Here is a 20,024-nt window from a genome sequence, read left to right on the forward strand (position 1 = left end):
TATCAAGTTAGTTTAATATCAATTCTAGTTAACATACTCTAAAATATTTACTAATCTTACTTAAGATTTAATTAAATTCCATTTAACTAACAGTGTTATATTGTGTTCTACAAACATCTTAAACACTATTATTCTCAACATGGCTTTAATCTGACATTTTATGCTACATAGACTTAAACAACTATGTGCAATCGGTTTCCACATTTTCTTCAAGTAAAGTGAAAGAAGAATAGTATGTTGTACTGACAAAAGCTTTGTTAGTATAGTTCACTTACACGAGAGTACTACTAACTAAAAGAAGAACTGTAGAGAGTACTTAATTTACTTTAAATACAATTTTATTGTCACCATTGTTGTGGTTTGCATGCTGAATGTTGAGATCTGTGTGTGGCTCAAGTGGTCAGCTGTAAGCTACTGTTACAGATACTCAATTAAAAGTTTAACAAGATGTTGGTAACATAGTGTTAGCACAAACATTTTAAAACATTACTACTGAATACGAAAATTAAACATCTAACTAAACAACATTCAGTTAGAAATCAGATCATCTCTTAAAAATTATATTTTTATTACTTCTCTTCCTAGTTTGAAACCACAAACAATGACTTCTTGATGCATGGCTGCAACAAAATGGAGAGAATTATAAAATCTTTAGCAAAGTTCCAAGTGCCCAAACAAAGGGAACATGAATCACCATCTTGGTAAGTGAAAAAAAAAAAAAAAAAAAACTTTTTAGGAAAATCAACATCAGACTAATTGATCTTAACTTGGGTTTTCTGAGTAAACAAGCCATTAATAGACAGCAAGAATAGCTTTTACTTTTATTTCACCGAAGTAGATCCACTCTGCAAACATAACGTTGAATCCTCAGTCCGTTTGATTCAGCACTGTGTGTCTTGGCATGTCTTGAACATTTTTTGTAATTTTACACAAATTACATTAGTTATGGGAACTATCTGTTCTAAAATTTCAGCAACAATTACAAATTTGTAGTAAAGACAACATTTTGTTTAAAATCAAGTAAACATACTAGTGTTTTTATAGTAAGGAATACTATTTGAATTTACAGTGTATCTTCTTTCAGACGAACACAATCTGAAATAATTTGCGTTCGACTGAAGAAAAAAAGTCATCTACATCTTGGATGCCCTGGGGTAAGCAGATAAACATTAAAATTTCATTTTTGGTTGAACTATCCCTTTAAAGCTGCACTGAAACTGACATTTTGACCTTCAACCGTTTGGAGGCCATTGAAGTCCATTATAAGTAGAATAATCCTGAAATGTTTTCATCAAAAACCTTCATTCCTTTTCAACTAAAGAAAGAAAGACATGGATATCTTGGATGACATGGGGGTGAGTAAATTATCAGGAAAATTTTATTTGAAAGTGAACTAATCCTTTAATCGATTCAGTTCAGAATATTATAGTTTATTTTCACAAACAATAGAAAACCATTAATTTTTTAATCACATTATGCAATGAAACTGGCATATTTACTAACATATATGCGTTCATTCAGTCAGTAGTTTTCTCCACAACATAATTTCTCTGAGATGCTGCTGTAACGAACATGGCACCTGATTACTACAATGTTTTTTTGTTCCCTGACATTTTGCTTTATTTGATGTTTGATTTCAGAATCGTTGAACTATGTCGGTAACATCAGAACTTGTGACCAGTTGGCTAACAATGCTTTTGGGAAACGCACCAATGGGTGGGGAAAGATACACTTGTTTGACACTCACAAAGATCCTAAAGCTTTTATATGGCACTCAGTGAGACAAATACATCTCTGCGCTATCACCTGGACCTTCTCAGGTGTCAGCTAACAGATTTAGGCAGGGGAGGAAGGGTGGAGGTAGAGAATGTGCAACATTTCACGCTCTTAACTGGGCTGAGCTCTCATAGACAAATTGTTAAAGCAGAGGAAAAAAAAAAAAAACATATGATGTGAAAACAACACCTGTTATTGGTGCGAGAGCGAGTTGAGCGCCAAGTTCCTGTTGACTGACAGAAGCTGCCAGGGCTGGAGAAAAGAAACATGCTTGATTTCAGTCCTGCTCGCAGCAACCACGTTCCTGGATGCGATCCTGACTAAATCCTTTACTCCTACCAGTTGGTGCTTGTGGACTCACCCCCCTAAAGGTGTCCAACACAGGTCGTCTGCACGGGGGCTCGTTTAACGGGAAGAGAGAGCAGTAAGCACACCCAGAGGAGGGATAAGGCAGCCAGGCTGGTGCCTGAGACTTGGCCGGGGTCCCTGGCTCTGAGACTGGAGCTAGCTCCTGCAGCAGGTGGCTGCCTACCTGCCTGCAGAAAAAAGGAGACAGAAAACAGGTTCTCACGGCAGGCTCTGGTGGAGCCAGGATTGCCTGCCAAGGTCTTCTGTCAGACTGAGCTGGTTTAGAGAGAGAGAGAGCGTGCATTGAACTGCTTCATTACCACGGCAACAGCCAGATTCAAAAGTGGTGCCTGCCAAGAGGCCCCATTCAGCCCACAATACACCACAATTCAGTGAGCACATTCCTCCAGAACAGGAAATACAGATATGTTTTACTTTACTGCTTTCTGATTAAGCTCCAAACAATGTTTTACAGAATCACCTGTAACATGCTGAAACTTTTTTTTTTTTTAATCCAAGATGGCGTTATATGATCTAAGCTCTAGTTCCAGCCGTGTGATCTAGTGTGTGATTTTGGGCAAGCTGCTTTAAATTTGAACTCTTAAGGTAGTCAGGTTGTCCCGATTAACCATTTCTTGAGTGTTTCTAACACAAACTGCTGACATCTCTGTTCTGACCAATATGCACTCTGAAAATGGACTAACCCAGTGACTGGGTCGTTTTAACCCAGCGGTTGGGTTAAATGTTTGCTCAACGTGCTGGGTAGTTTTATTTAACCCAACTATTGTTTAAAAATGACTATATGTCTGGCTTAAAATGAACCCAAAATAGGTTGGAAATTAAAAATCAGACACATAATTACTAGAGGCAACAATAATAATCAAAAGGTGAACATTTATTAATAAGCAGTTTAAAAACTGTTTATTGTTTAATTATTATTCATTAAATGTATTAATAAATGCTCATTTATTAATCATATTAATAAATGTTAATTTCCAACATATTTTGGGTTCATTTTAAGCAAGAAATACAGTTATTTTTAAACAATAGTTGAGTTGTATAAAACTTCCCGCAGATTGGGCAAACATTTAACCCAACTGCTGGGTTAAAACAACCCAATCACTGTGTTTGTCCATTTTCAACCCAACTTAGGTTGTTTTTAACCCAGCATTTTTTTTAGAGTGTGGGAATGCAAAAATTTAATTTGTTAGTGATGCACCGATATGAAAATGTTGGCCGAAACTGGTAACTGATAACCCATAATACTTTATATTTGAAAGCCGATAACTGATATATTGGCTGATAAATCTAAATCCAAATTTTTATATAATTTTTGAGAGCCTGATTACAAAGACAAAAGTTTCACTATTAAAAGACAGACAGACTTGCACTTGTTGCACTTAACTGTATTTTCCTTTTTGAAGTTATTTAAATCATATTTCAAGCAATTCAAACCATCATGGTGAGCAGTGCACATTATTTATCGGCTTTAATATATCGGCCACATTTTGTTATTGGGCCGATAACGATAACATAAAAAATTAACATATACTGGCCGATACCAAAATATGCATCCCTAAAATTTGTTGTTTTCTATTTCCATTTACTTAAATTGAAGTTTACCCAACCATGACGACATCCACTTCTGAGGACCCCAAAAATGTGAATAGGTTCCATAACATATTTTCCTTACATCTTGAATACATTTGAAAAAGTAATACATATATTTTGAAGGTAAATGTATTTTATTGTAAATATGAATATTAATTCATAAATATAATTCTATAAAGTTTTCAATATCAAGTTTTTGTTAATTATACATTTTCTGAGCCTTGTCATAAAAAGGTCAAGTTATCTATTTTAATTATCTAAGAGTTATTGAGATCAGCACACAGTCATGAGGGCAGAGTTAGATGTGTTCCTGGGTCAACATATTTTGTTGATCCTGGAACAACATTCCTGACTGAAAATGTAATGCTAACCCCTAAACCTAACCCTGGCCATAAGTTATACCTAAAATCAGAGGGAAATGATAGGTGAATAACACTGATGTAGAAGTACCTATCCCTGGTTGTAAACCTAAACTTGACATAAACTGTAAACTTGTTCCTCAAATCTGATTGGTTGATTGAAATGTTGTTCCAGGAACATGTTGCACGTTGCACTTGGTATATATAAAATTATTATTTTTACCTGCATTATAAGTATTTTTAAGATTATACCAAAGTATTTTATAGCTATCTTTTCACAAATTTATTTTTTCCAAAAAATGTAAGTCACGTCACCGTTTCCAGTATTTATCAGAACTGCTGTGGAGTAGTGGCAGCACCATCCGTGTTCTAAGAGCACAGAGGTTTCCAACTCCGATAAATCCTTTTCTCCCAGACTGAAAGTTCAAATCCGACCAAAGCGATATACACATACAGATAATCTTATGTGGGGTTTAAAGGCATCACGTGCGACCCCCACTCATCCACAGCATAACTGAGGGGGAGCGTAGATGTGTTTGATGATTGTCTTCAATAAAAGAGAGAGAGCGAGTGCGAGAGACAGAGAAAAGAGAGAGAGACACAGCTGTTTCTTCCCAGCAGAGTGCTGGTTTAGGGCTCAATTGTGCATTTTGCAGATAAAGTGACAAAACTACTGGAGGCGGTGTTGTGTGCAGCTGTTGCCACAGCAACCGTGATTTGGAGACCAGGTTCTCCATTACCAGTTCATTTAAGCTTCCTAATTGCATTCCACAGAATCTGGGACCACAACTGCAGCTGAGAGGGGAAACATCCTTTTTACAGAGGGAAAAGAAACAAGGGCAGCGTGACACTGCGAGGCTGGAGTTAAGATACGTTTAATACAAACCACGCTTAGAATTATGCAAGAATTTCACTTGTGAATGTCAGTGTTCTAAAATAGTGATATGAAAAGCAAACGAACATACTCATCTGATCATGTTCATTCATACAGGCCTTGCAAAAATATGCTAAAGTCAATATGGACTGCGTTCGCTTCCCGTTTGACTTCCGCAATGTGATGCAGAGTGAATTAAACATTTTCAATGAGAAAAATATGATGGGCGGGACTTGAAGGAGTCGGGCAGAGCTTGATTTCACCAAGTGCAACATGATTCCGGATCAACATTCCAAACAACCAATCAGATCTGAGGGACAAGTTTACAGTTTATGTCAAGTTTAGGCTTACAACCAGGGTGAGGTGCTTCTACATCTGTGTTATTCACCATTTCCTTCTGATTTTACACCTGTTGGGTTACACAGAGTGTAACAGTCTTTATGGTGCTGTTAATCATTTTATTTATGCAATGCAATATACAGAGAGGAGATGTCAGTCAGCATCGGTCATCTTGCATGTTGAAAATGTCTTTTTCCTTGAATAAACTGATTTTATTTGTTATAATACTGAATATTATTAATTAGGATGTTAAACTATGTTCTCAGAACTCTGTACTGTTTGTTTATGTGCAGGTTATAAGGAGTCTGTCACAATATCTTTCGGTCATGAGAGATGCAGAGCAGCGGTCTAAAGTTCGCAGCTTCCCCGCTGAACAGCGGCCCATCACTGGCTCAGGTTTCAGCAACACACCGCTGCAATTATGACAAGAATATAAGAAAATTAATCGAAGTGGAGAGGAGAGAGAACTGTGATTGGGTTCTTTTAACCCACTGGTTGGGTTAAATGTTTGCCAAACGCACTGGGTAGATTTATTTAACTCAACTATTGTTTAAAAATGACTGTATTGCTTGCTTAAAATGAACCCAAACTATGTTGGAAATTAACATTCATTAATATGTTTAATATATGAACATTTATTAATAAGTTTAATGATTAATAATTAAACGATAAACATTTATTAAATTGCTTATTAATAAATGTTCACCTTTTGATTACAATTGTTGCCTCTAGTAATTATGTGTCTGATTTTAAATTTGCAACATATTTTGGGTTGATTGTAGACAAGCTATATAGTAATTTTTTAAACAATATTTGGGTTAAATAAAACTACCCAGTGCTTGGGCAAACATTTAAGCCAACCACTAGGTTAGTCCATTTTCAACCCAACTTGGGTTGTTTTTAACCCTGCATTTTTTAGCATTTCTTATTAATAAATTTTGATTATTACTGTTGCCTGTATTGTCACAAGTAATTCTGTGTGTGATTTTAATGTCCAACATATTTTGGGTTCATTTTAAGCAAGCAATATAGCAATTTTTATTCAATTGTTGAGTTTAATAAAAACAACCCAGCATGTTGGGTCAAACTTTTAACCCAACCAGCTGGCTTAAAACAACCCAACGCTGGGTTTGTCCAATTTCAACCCAGCACTAGGTTGCCAAACAACCCAAACTGGTGTAGGGATAACTTATGGGAAGGGACAGGTTTAGGGGTATGGATATGGTTAGAATTGAATTTTCGGACAGGAATATTCTTCCAGGATCAATAAAATATGTTGACCCATACATGTCTAACTTTGCAAAATCAGGACGTGCCAGTTAAAGAGATGTTGAGTGAAGAGAACAGTGCTAATCTCGTCAATAAATTTACTGATTAAAATACTTGTTGAAGACACATTAATGAAGATTAAAACAATGTAGTTTTTAATGCACAAACAATGTTTTTAAAAGACCAAAGTTGCTCTGAAATCTTTCTCGCATATAGTTTGTAAAGTGGTAATCGTGAGACATGACGTTATGTTGCATGTGTGAACGTGTGTGTGTGTGTGTGGGAGAGTGAAATAGCTCTAATTGTGCTGGGCCATGGCCTCTGAGCTCTATTATTCCATCCTATGGCAGCAGGTCATGCCTGTGGGGCCATCGGCCCTTTGAACCTCGGCAGGGCTGAACCCTTAGAGAAAGCCGGCCCACAATGCTTTTCTTCTGCGCCTCTCTTTTAGTGGGGTTTGAAATGATTGGTAACTGTTGAGCCACTGTTCTCTCCCTCGCTCCCCTGCTAGTGACCCTCTCTCCACTGTGTCAGAGCCACTAGATAAGACAGCGGTCCAATTATCCGCACACTCTCCCTTTCTCTGTCTCGACACACACACACACACACACACACACAGTTTAAGATCAGCAATCGAGGACTGCCGGCTCTCTCAATCAAATTATCTGCAAAGCTTCTACTGCGACAGTTCACCTCCGGTCTACAATAGGACAAGCTAAACCGCATTTATAAAAAGAAGTGACGTCCACATCCGCATCTAAACAACTGCGTTCGCACCTTCACATAAGAGCACTCAGGGGTAGATTCAGAGCGAGTGTGAAAGCACCCATCTGCCTGACAGCTCTCACTTGAGTGAGTTTCCCTTCTGAAAGAGTGCGGCCCAAGTGCAGCCTCCTATTCAGGATAAGCTGACCCCAAACTCAGAGTCTGACCTGGCCTTTGTGTTCTCTCACCCTTTTCCCTCGGCTTGCGCAAACAAAAGACCTCTGGCCCTCCACGCTCTGCACCCAGCCGGCCCTTTCATGACTTTTTTGCCATTTTTCTCCTATTCGATTATTTGATTTTTTTTTCTTTTTTTTTTTTCTTGTGGGTGGATTGGGGGATGGGGGGTGCTATTCGTTTCCTTCACGGCTCCCAGAAGTGGCACAATTTATATCGTTGCCAGGGAATTAGGACCCCCCGACCCCTTTGTTGTGGATTGTATGGTGGTTGGCTAAGGGCAGGGCCGGGGTGGATGTCCCTTTATTTCTCTATTAGAAGAGGGCTTGGTTCCCACAGGAGCGCCGGGGAGCTATGAGGTAATGTTTACAGAGCCGGGCCCTGAGAGAGCGAGAGATGTGGTGTGTGTTTGTGAGTCACCGTGTAGGGGATGTACAATCCTTACAAATTGCTGTAAAGAAAATTTGAGGAACAATTAGGCATTTTGCCGCGGTGTTACCGCAACCTCGTAAATGAGTTAGTTTTCGGCTGAAATGAAACTTGCGCGGACAGGCAAACAAACAGACACAAACAAAGCCTTAGACAACCACGCTGTTATCACACACAGGCACGCTCTTTCTGCACTGGCGGATAACTGTAAAACTGAATATACAAGATACACCCACACACACACACACACACACACACACACACACACACACACACACACTTCAACATACACAAACACAGAAGAGTGGAGGCAAGAGAGAGAGAGAGTGAGTCTGTTCTTCATAGTGAGGAGAGGACAGTAATGAAAAGAGAGAGATTGAGAGGAAGGAATGCAAGAATGCATTATCATTTAATACTAAAAATATCATTCATATTTTTAAGGTGTTGATGCCTGAAGCTCTGATGTTTTCACTGGGATTTTACAGACTGTGTGTGTGTGTGTGTTTTTATGAGTCTGAGAAGCAGATGAATCTGATCATGTTCACACATACGCAACATGGAAGTCACTTAAGACTGCATTCGCAAAGACTTCTGCAATGTGACCTAACGTGAATGGCACATATTCAACGAGAGAAATATGATGGACGGGACTTGAAGGAGTAAGGGAGTTATGTAGAGAGATGTTAGGGGAATAAAATAAAAGAAAAACAAGCAGGGTTGAGTAAACAATGCTGATCTTGTCAATAAAATGATTGATGGAAATACAAAAAATGAAATAAATTGGGACATTTAATTAAAATTCTCTATTAAACATTAATTTGATGCAAGATGTAAAAATGCATAAATATTATTTAAAAAAAAAAAAAAAAAAAAAAAAAAACCTCACTAACCCTAACCCTAGCATACCGGAAAAGAGCCACATTGTTGGAGGACATAAATAAAATAATAATAATAATAATAATCAGAGGCCCAAACTGAGCAAAAATATATAATTTGATGCACTTGCTGATACTCAAATGAGCAAAAAGTGAGATGAAATTATGATAGTTTGTAACGATAAGAGTTTAGCAGACTACTTACATAAAATGCATACATATCAGTTGTCACTCTATATCTCCCAATAATATGAAGATGATATAGAAATGCTTATTTTATGATCAGAGCTCTATATTTATTGTGGGGGGCAACACATATAATGCAATACAATAATAATTGAGAGATGTATAGATAAACATTCCTTAAAAGCCTGATCTATCATAATTAACATGATTTTTCTAAAAAATGATGTATGAATAATCAAGGAAACAAAGGTTGCTTCAGTCCAGTAAGTGTTTGTCTTGAAATAGTACTAAAAATATGAAAGTTATAATTATGTTTACTTAGTATAAACTATCAATCAGATGACAGAAGGCATGTAGAAGATTGTGTGCAACAGGTTTTTCAGAAATGTTTTGACGTTGATAATTTAGAGGCCTTAGAAATTTCCATATTGAATACGATTCAGTAGGTTTACAGGTTAAAAAAATTATCTATTTTAAAGGGGTCCTTGATTATGACATTTTAACTTTAGTTAGTGTGTAATGTTGCTGTTTGAGCATAAACAACATCTGCAAAGTTACGATGCTCAAAGTTGAGTGCAAAGGGAGATATGTTATTTTACAGAAATCACTTTTTAAGGACTACAACAAGCTTCTTAACCGGCTGGTGACATCACAAACCATAAAGTTCAGTAGCCCCACCCACTGATTCAATCACGACAAGTAGTAGTAGGCAAATAACAGACGTGACACTAACACTGGATCGAGCGACTAAGTGATAAACATGCCTTTGAAGAGTGTAAAATGTTGTATGAAATGTTGTTGAGTGTAAAATTTGCAGAGAGCCTGTGGAGCTGACAGGAACGGTACAACCCACTTATGTAAGTAAAAAAGTTTTTACTGTGTCACTATTGCTTTGTTACAGATCGTTTGATATGTATGGATTATGTGTACATGTCTAACCAAAATCTCCAGTGACCAATGACATCTGATATGTAATGATTCATGTAGGCCTACAGGCAGATGTTTTTGTCTCAAAATCGTTTATGGTCAGTAAATCAAACCAGTCAACTTCACATTGTTTCTCTTAGTAGGATGAAAATAATCTGTTATTTAAACTGTGATTAAATTATATGTAGAAAGCGATCAAAGAACGCTCCCTTTACAATCGCTGGAGCTGTCAATAAATACCACTAGAATCAATGAATCTCTTATTTACACTGTTTGCACTATTAGTTATGATGAAAGCATTCGTTAGTGTGCAAATTTAGTTACAATGACGAGAGCAGCTACATGTTCATCACTGCAACCTTTCATGCCACAATCTAAATATAATGCTATAATCAACACTTTTCATGATTAGTAAACCTTGAGAATCTGTCATAGTAAAAACGAGAGAGAGAGTAATACTTAGCTATTTCCATATGCAAAAATGTCAGCCAATCACAGCAGTGGGCGTTTCCACTGAAGTCTCACAGAAGACACGCCCCTTAAAACAGAGCGTTCAAATCAGAGAGCTAAAATCAGGGTAGGAAAAACGCCTTTTATTTCTAAATTATGACAATTTTTGATGTTAAAATCATAAGTGCAGCCCAGGAAACATTATAAAACAATAAAATAATGCAGTTCATGACCCCTTTAATATCATATTGAATCTGAGGCTTCTAACTCCTTGTTTATTCTTGAAAACATATCATACGTTAGAAAATATATCCATGCCTATTCAGTACACACACAAAACAAATTAACATACACAAAAATAAACCAGGACTGGCTTGTGTTTAATGCTTGAGTAGGCCTATGAGTTCATCTCTCCCCCTCTGAGGTATAACATGTAAGCTCCTGTTCAAGCCCACCCGTCCCACAGGGCCTGAGCTGGAAGCCTCTTTTTCTCTCCGTCTCTCTCTTTCCCCTTCACTCTGTCACAGGTCCTACCAATCAATGTTCTAAGCCCCAGGTTGCCTGATTTATCTGCCTTCCTACAGGCACCGTCACCTCCACAAACTGTAAAAGATCAATTTACACCACTCCGCCACCAGAGCACTATTGACATAACACGGGTGACCGCGTCTCGTCCTCTCCCGATCTTTCTCTAACACACATCTTTTTTCTCCTTTCTTGTTTCAGAGGTTTAGGTCAGAAGGATGATTTGAGAGGCAAATGTCAAAGGTCAAAGATGTGATCTTTAGCCAATCTGCCCTGAAAGTGGCTGCGCTCTCTATACCGATGAGCTCCCGCCAAATACTGACCCGTAACTTTGGAGCGTAGAGACAGCTGGGCACAGTCCTGCAGTTGATGATAACCCAGGCCCGGGGCAGTGACTGTGCTCCATCTATGAAAGAGAACTCAGGAATTCTTTCATTTGAGGTATTACACATGCTCGGTGGAGCAATATTGATTTTTTTTCTTACTGCTTCCTCTGAGCCATGCTGCAAGCATAAATGTTTTGCCAATGTATCAAAGTTTTATCTGGGAGAGAAAGAGAGAAACAGTAAGGATGGAGAAAGGAGAGAGGGAAGGTAGAAAGAAAGAGAGATCGAGACAGACAAACTAAGAGATATAGAGAGCGATACTGCATACATCCTCCCCTGGCCATGTGCCACTGCCTCTCTGCCTCTCTCCCTCTCTCCCAGCAGGGGACTGTGGGAGGAGAGGCTGGCATTTATAAATAAAACCATATGGCGAAAAAACAATAACGTGTGGACGTGTAATTGCTAATTGCATAACAGTGCACTGAGTCGTCCTCCTTGTTTCACTGGAGATGCTTAAATAGGTTCAACAGAGCCATTTATGAGCTAGCACCAACTACCCACGATGCCAAAGAGTCACTGCACAAACAGTATACACAGACGTATACTATTCAACTTCTGAGATTGTGGCTGGAACATCTCTAAAGGAACAGTTCAGCCAGAAATAAATATCATTATTCACTCATCGTTCCAAACTCATATGACTCTCTTTTGTATGTGGAACACAAAAGGTGAATTTTTGAAGAATAACCTGGACATAATTTTGAAAGTGAATAAAATGAAAGTGAATGAGGACTTGTGCTGTCAAGGTCTAAAATGATAAAAGTGCCATAAAAAGTCCTCACCGAAAGTTGCCCTTCACTGATAATCTTGATATCCACCCTAGCTCTAATTTAAGTGTTAATGAGGCAGGAATGAAGTCCAAGTCGTAATGAATTGCTCTTCTGAGTTGGATCTTTTCAATGAATTGGTGAATTCAATGAACGACATTGTTAAAATAGTCCACGTGATTACATTTGTTCAACCTTTAACTGCAAAAACCAAAAAAAATAACGACTTTAACAATTTCTTCTCTTCTATGTCCGTCTCCTATGCGGTTTACATTGTATAGACAGTGCAGTGCTTCCGTGTTCTGCGTCAGAACGTCAGCTCAGTATTGGCTGACGTGAGCAGCACGACGTATGCGTGTGATGCTGATGCAGGAGCCGGCCAATAATGAGCCAGCGTTCTGATGTAGAACCCGGAAGTGCTGCACTGTGTTGACAACATCAACAGTGAAGGAGACTGACAGGGAAGAGAATAATTTGTTGAATAAAGTCGTTACTTTTGTTTGTTTTAAATTGCTGTCAATGGAGGGGTCAGACAGCTCTCGGATTTCATCAAAAATATATTAATTTGTGTTCCGAAGATGAACGAAGGTCTTACAGGTTTGACATAAGGATGACATAATTAATGACATAATTTTCATTTTTTTGGCTGAATAAACACTTTAAATTTTGGTTTGTTCATCACACAAAGCTACTGTATCATGGAATGGAATACAGAGCATAAGTCGAAAGGTCTTTTATGGGGCTTTTGCTTTCTTTTTGTATACTTAAGTTTTGGCATGAAAGATTAGCACGTTTGTAGAGCAGAAAGAAAATCCTTTCAAAGTATACTCCATTTGATAGAATGCGTGAACAGGCATTTGACACATGGAGACTATAAACTTTGTCACTGTCTTGTCTATGTAGAGTTTTGGGTAGAGCTTAACCCTATGGGTGTCTATTATTGTTAATCCATCTTTTCTGCTTCTTTTTTTTTCGTCTGTGAAACAAAAAGCTTGGCCAGTGTTTCCACCTTGTGGACCAACTAATTAATCAATAAAATCCAGGAGTATACAGTATACAGAGTATGTGCGAATAGAAAAATTGGGGTCCACGCAAAATGTATGCCAAGTGCACTATATGCATACTCTAGTGTACACATAAAAAAAAAAAAAAAACAGTATACTTTAAGCTTAAAGTTATAGTTCACACAAAAAATGTAAATTCATTTCCTCACCCTCATGTTTTTCCAAACCCATGAAGCCCGGAACACACCAAGCCTGAAGTTGGTCCTTGTCAGCTTTTTTCGGCCGATTCGACATGTTGAATCGGTGTCGGAGCTCGTCAGTCAGTCGAAACATCTGATCATTCTGATTGGCTGTTCAGCTACTGCCACCTGCTGGTACGGAAAGACATTCCCTCTTACGCAGATGCAGAACGGATGTGCTACTTGGCCGTCGGGTTTCGAGCGTCGGTTTGGGGTGTCAGGGCAAGTGACCCAGATGCTGCCGACGTGAGCCAACCCCGCAGTCTGCTTTCGTCGCCACTAGTTTGTCGGCTTGGTGTGTTTCGGGCTTAAGTCTTCAGAACACAAATTGAGATATTTTTTATCGAAACCAAAGAGGTTTCTGTCCCTCCTTTGAAAGTCCATGCATCCAAAAAGGTCATAAAGGTGCAAGAGAACCAGTGAGGTTTGTTCTAGCGTGTGACGCACACACAAGCTTCCACATTTAACATATGTGATGCACACTTATGTATGTGTTTATACGTGAATGAAGCCTAAATTAAATCTGTTCTTCATATAAAGTGATCTTATCTCTTCACAAGATTGGGATTAAACCACTGTATTCTTTGTTTTACAATGCCTTTTTGGATCTTGTAAATTTTGCTTACATGGGCTTTCAATGGTGGGACAAAAAATAAGTAACCAAAGTCTTATGGGTTTGGAACAAGATGCAAGTGAGTAAAAGATAAAATAATTTTTATTACTGAGTGAAAAATATCTTTAAAGCTTCAGCCCCCATTAACTGTAATTGGAAAAGAACAACCAACACATTTTCAAAATCTCTCTTTTTGTTTTGGAATGACATGAGGGTGTTGACAGAATTATCCCTTTCACACATGACCACTTTAAAGTTCAAAACTGGGACAAACTGTATTATAATGCTGCGTATTGTGGAATCTCATTTCGAGTCCAACGGAATTCCACCTGCCGCTGGGAATGATCGGCATCGATAACCACCTCTGTCGGTCTGTTACAATAGATAAAAGCTCAATTAGATTATGTCTCATTAGTCCGGATCGTATTCCAGCAGACTGTTACAGCCGGACAATGAGAACGCTTTCACTTTCTTAATCATTTTGGTTTTGATAAGGATATAGCAGTAGAGGTGAGGTTACAGGGGATGCGTGGTAATAAAGCCTCCGTTTAATAATGTAATCTTAAATTACAGTTTAATTACAGCCGCTTAGTCACAGGGGATGCCCCGTAATTCAATCACTGGCCTCCAACTACTGTATCACACAAAGCCTTATCGCACAGTTTTAGCCTGGATATGAATAGCTTGTTTCGGGACTGTGTAATTGGTCTGAAGTCTCAGGCTGCACCACTGTGGACTACGCTAGTGGACCACTTATGGTCATCCATTGCCTTTGTGTCCTGTAGATCATGGAGACAGAGGGAAGAGAGAGGGAGAGGAAGAGACAGACCACCAAGCTTTGTACAATTGTATCAAACACTCCCCAAAGAACACTAGCAATAGGAAGCAGGAGGACTAGAAGGCATGGAAGGTTTTTTTCTCCCATCCCTCCCATCCCCAGGTCAGAGTCCACATACGCAAATCCAATTTGTCTTTTGTTTCCCAGCTCTGATTCCTTTAGAGACCCCATCCCATGGATTTTATGCAGCGAGGAAAATGTAATGCTTTTCATAAATTTCTGGAGGGAAAATTAGGTTTGCGGAGAGGCAACTTCATTTCGGCAGGAGCTTGTGCTCGCTCAGGCAGGCGGGCTGGTATCGGCCAGAAGAGGGGAGGCGCTGACGTGTTTGCCGAGTAGGAAGAAGAAATGAAAATCCAAACGCAGGAGCTGAGTCAGCGTGATTCACTCAGCCTGTTATTGCTCTCGCACAGAGACAGCGCACTTCATAAGGTCTTCAGATGTCTTCGGTTCGAACACACTTCTAAATAGAAGCAGGGAGCTCTCTGTCTTTCTCTCCCCACCTGTCTCTGTCTTTATTTTCTCTTTTACTCTTTTTTCCCCCCTTTTCTTCAGCTCCTCGCCTCCCAAACGTGTCAGACAGGAAGTGCTGCCGTAGGGAGAGGTAAACAGATTCCTGTCAAAACTAGTGAGCGAGGAAAAATAAGAAGCGCACCACACAACGTGACCTCTGACCCCTCCACCGCCTGGTTGGCTATGTGGGACGGAGAGTTAAAAGCGGAACAGAAACGAAAGGCGCACGGGGCCAGGTGGGGCATGCTGGAAAGGCTCCCCATTCTGGGAGCGTTTACACCAAGGCACCCCTCCCCTGCACCCCTACAGCACAGAACAAATCCATTTTCATGTCATGCTGTCACCACATTGGCCAGAGCACACATCTGTGGCTGGATGTCCCTGACAGCGCATTGCTGCAGGACTCGTAAACGGCTACGGGCCTCTCGCAGAGCGCTCTATGAATGATAAATCTGACATGAGATCTCTCATCTTTACATGTGACATAAACACAGTCATATATGGCCACGAGGGGAAATGTAATGGAGGAACACAGTGGGAGTCGAGACTCGAAGCGCATCGTAGCGTTATGAAGTGGCTGCTGAGATGGGTTTTGGCCTCCTCTGTGTTGTGATTTCATCTGAATCCATCACGATGATCTGATCCTGTAGGTTCCAACTCCCTAGAAGTGACAGCTGACACCTGCTTGCGTAAGACCCCATTCCCCATTCTCTATTACCCACTCGATAGCATGACGGCACAATGGGATGTGGTATTATTTGTATGTGTAGTAGTATACTTTACACGAATAAGTAGGGCTAAAATGGTTTGAAATATCACAGCTTGTGAATAGCTGTCATTCCACAGGTGAGAAACTGTAGTGTTCTTTGCTGTCAGATGAGCTAATACACTGTGAAGCAAATCCCTATCTTACTTTCTCCCTCTCCTTCACACACATCGACACGCTCGGTCACTCTCACAGAACTGCAGCAGGTCCTGGGCCTCATAAAGCATCAAAATCAATTTGTTTTAAAAACACGTTTTTCAGAAACTTATTAGGCGCTTTAGAGATATTTCATACACCTTCGACCCGCAAAGGATGAAAAACGGCAGGTGCGGCGGCAGCCCATTTCTTCAGCCGTGCACGAAGCTGCCGCAGCCCTGCCGCTGGGGAGCCGTAAAACAGGCGCGCAGCTCCGGCAGGGCCCGGCGGCGGACGGCACGCTCGCTCTGCTACCGGCCCTGCGCCCGCATAAATCAAGATAATTCTCTGCAAGCCTTGAACTCTGACCTTACCACAATTCATGGGAACGTCAGAAGCAGCAGCAGCCGTGGCGGAAGGGAGGAAAAACAGGGAATGGGGATAGGAAGAAAAGAAAGGAGAGAGATAGAAGAGAGAGAGAGAGACCATTGGTGGGGCAATGCATAAACGAGTTGGAGAAAAAAGAGGGGGGTTACTGAGATTAGTCACCATCCAGATTGGGCCCCACTGCATTTAAATGGTCCCTCTTTACGAGCCATTTATCTTCCACTCTGGCCATTTTCATTACACCAGAAAGCAAGTCGCAGCTACCAGCTGGATTCTACTGCACACTGAAAATTAATAACCTCCCCCCTTCAACATCCTCACAGCCTTTACTGTCTTACCCTCTAGCTTGCAAACACGCCACCCATCCCCCCTTTCCTTCTGAAGGTCCCTGCATATGCGCAAGGTGGAAGTGCACTCTCAGGTTTGTGGCTATTTGCATCCTTGCATCTCCAGCAGTCTTTCAATTTTCTCCACTCTCGTACTCCTTTGCCCTCACCTCCTCAACCTTCTCACTCAATAACTTGCCCCCTCAACACAAGCAATTCATCCTGGTCTTTTAAAATTTTCCCAGCTTCCCCGTGCTGCTGGGAGGAGAGATAGAAGGAAAGAAAAAACAGGGTGAGTACTTTCATTAATTCATTTGCCCTGGTTTCTTTTGCTCTTGTGTATGCAGAGGGGATTGACCCCCCTGGCTTGCTGGAAGAGCATGGAGAGATGTGCCATTTTACTGCCGGTTTTGGAAATACAGACATACTCTATGTACTATGGAGGGGATGTGAGCTTGTAAAATGTTAAATGTCCTTTAAATGTTACAAAATGTCCCTTTCTGTAGGATCCACCCAAAACCGGAGCCAGTCAAATCGACCTGTGCTCAGACACTTCTGATCCAAATTGAGGAGTGAGACCATTCTGTGGATAGGAACACAGCCTGAACTCTTCTAAGTAGGCAAGCCAACTGAATTCTGGTGTTATGTTATGTTGTTTCCACGCTAAATGTACAGTATCCTTCACTGAAAACGTTTTGGCATCTAAACTTGAACTACTTTGCTGCCACCTGTCTACATAAGCAGCTGCCTTCTGCGGCAGCATCCTAGCTATCACTGAACCTCGCAAGTGGCTGATTTAGATCTCTGTGATCCACACAAACAGCTCTTTGCACAGACATTTTTATGTTAGCACGTTGTTCAGCAAACAACATGATAGTTTTACACAAACATGACATGAAATAGTAAATTTTTAATTACACTGAGCTATTAATTGTCAATAAGAATTGTCTTGCTTCGTCTGGCTTCTTGCACGATACCCCCCCCCCAACTCTTCTCTGCAAAGGATACATAAAATGCTGCCTCAAATGAAGCGGCATTTAATAGACAGAGCCGTAGTTCACTGATAAGCCACGCAATATCGCGTTCAATATCGATATGAATCGCCGTCGATATTGAACGCGATATTGCGTGGCTTATCAGTGAACTACGGCTCTGTCTATTAAATGCCGCTTCATTTGAAAGCAGGTGATGGCGATTTAGCGGCAATCAGGGAACCGGCTTTACTGACGAAATGCGCGTGACAAAAGCATGCGATATATCGCCCAGCCCTTAGTACAAGTAGAAGTACTGACAAATACTCAATACTCAAGTAAGAGTAAATAAGTAGTTTGCTGAAAAACTACTCAAGTTACTACGTTACAAAGTACTTCAGTATTATTTTTCCATTTACACTCTCATGTAATTTTTCTGTTTCATTCATACTGGAAGCCAGAGGGCGCCCTCATGCAGAAAATCCACAAGGGAGATTCATAGAAGTATTAAACAAGAAAATCCCTTATATGGACATCAGCTACCACCTGCGTCTCATTTCGGAGGCTGCGTCCTCCGGAGGTCGCATTTGAAGGCTGCATATGTCATCAAGGATGTCTTATTTAAGAAAAGTAACTGCAATAAAATTGACTGTTATTCCTTCCTGCCGACTGTCATTTCTTTCTTACTTTGCAATCTAATGGTTACTTTTCTTAAAGCTGCTATCCTTAACTTTTTTTGGTTAAAAATTATCCAAAAACAATTTTTGAGCACGTACATAGCCAGCCAGTGTTCAAAACTATTTCCTTACCTTAGCTTGATTCACAATGGAAAGCTTGTAATAATGTTTTATAATTAGGGTGGTACTGGTGGGTTTTCATGGGAAATTCGAGCATGTTGCCATTTGTCTTTGCCTCATTGCGTCACATCTGTATACATAAAGAACGAGTCCCAGCTATTAGGCTAGAGGCGGATCATTTATAGCTTTTTAAAGTAGTTGTTAAAGGTGTCGTAGAACATCTTTTTAAAAGATGTAATATAAGTCTAAGCTGTCCCCTGAATGTGTCTTTGAAGTTTCAGCTCAAAATCCCCCACAGATTTTTTTTAATTCATTTTTTTAACTGCCTATTTTGGGGCATCATTAAATATGAGCCGATTCAGGCTGCGGCCCCTTTAAATCCTCACGCACCCCGCCCACGGAGCTCGTGCTTGCCTTAAACAGTGCATAAACAAAGTTCACACAGCAAATATAACCCTCAAAATGGATCTTTACAAAGTGTTCCTCATGCAGCATGTCTAATCGCGTAAGTATGGTATTTATTTGGATATTTAAATTTGATTCTGAATGAGTTTGATGGTTGTCCATGGCTAAAGCTAACATTACACACTGTTGGAGAGATTTATAAAGAATGAAGTTGTGTTTATGAATTATACAGACTGCAAGTGTTTAAAAAAATTAAAATAACGCCAGTCTTGTCTCTGTGAATACAGTAAGAAACGATGGTAACTTTAACCACATTTAACAGTACATTAGCAACATGCTAACAAAACATTTAGAAAGACAATTTACAAATATCACTAAAAATATCATGATATCATGGATCATGTCAGTTATTATTGCTCCATCTGCCAGTTTTCACTATTGTTCTTGCTTGCTTACCTAGTCTGATGATTCAGCTGTGCACAGATCCAGACGTTAATACTGGCTGCCCTTGTGTAATGCATTGAACATGGGCTGGCATATGCAAATATTGGGGGCGTACATATTAATGATCCCGACTGTTACGTAAGAGTCTATGTTATGTTGAGATTCGCCTGTTTTTAATTCTAGGGCACCTTTAATAGAAAGGCAACACTATTGTGAAAAAAGTTGAACTACTGTGATGCTAATGTAGTTGTTGCTGCTTTTAGTTAGTTACTCCCTAGCCTTAGACGTCATGCCCACAGACCACTGAACGTCTGATGCATATGGCACACTTAAATGGAAAAACTTCAGGATTTTCAAAGTCATCATCTGGTTAGTTGAATTCTGAACCGGATGTCGGGGAGGCGTATGTCGTGGTCTTTAATGGTCCGCCTAAAAATAAATGGTGGGACACCAAATCCCCTGGTCGAAGAAGAACGGCGTAGTGTTCAAAACTGTGACAATGAGCACTTACCAGGATCAACTAAAC

Source organism: Chanodichthys erythropterus, chromosome 21 (genome assembly GCF_024489055.1).
Source record: "Chanodichthys erythropterus isolate Z2021 chromosome 21, ASM2448905v1, whole genome shotgun sequence".
NCBI lineage: Eukaryota > Metazoa > Chordata > Actinopteri > Cypriniformes > Xenocyprididae > Chanodichthys > Chanodichthys erythropterus.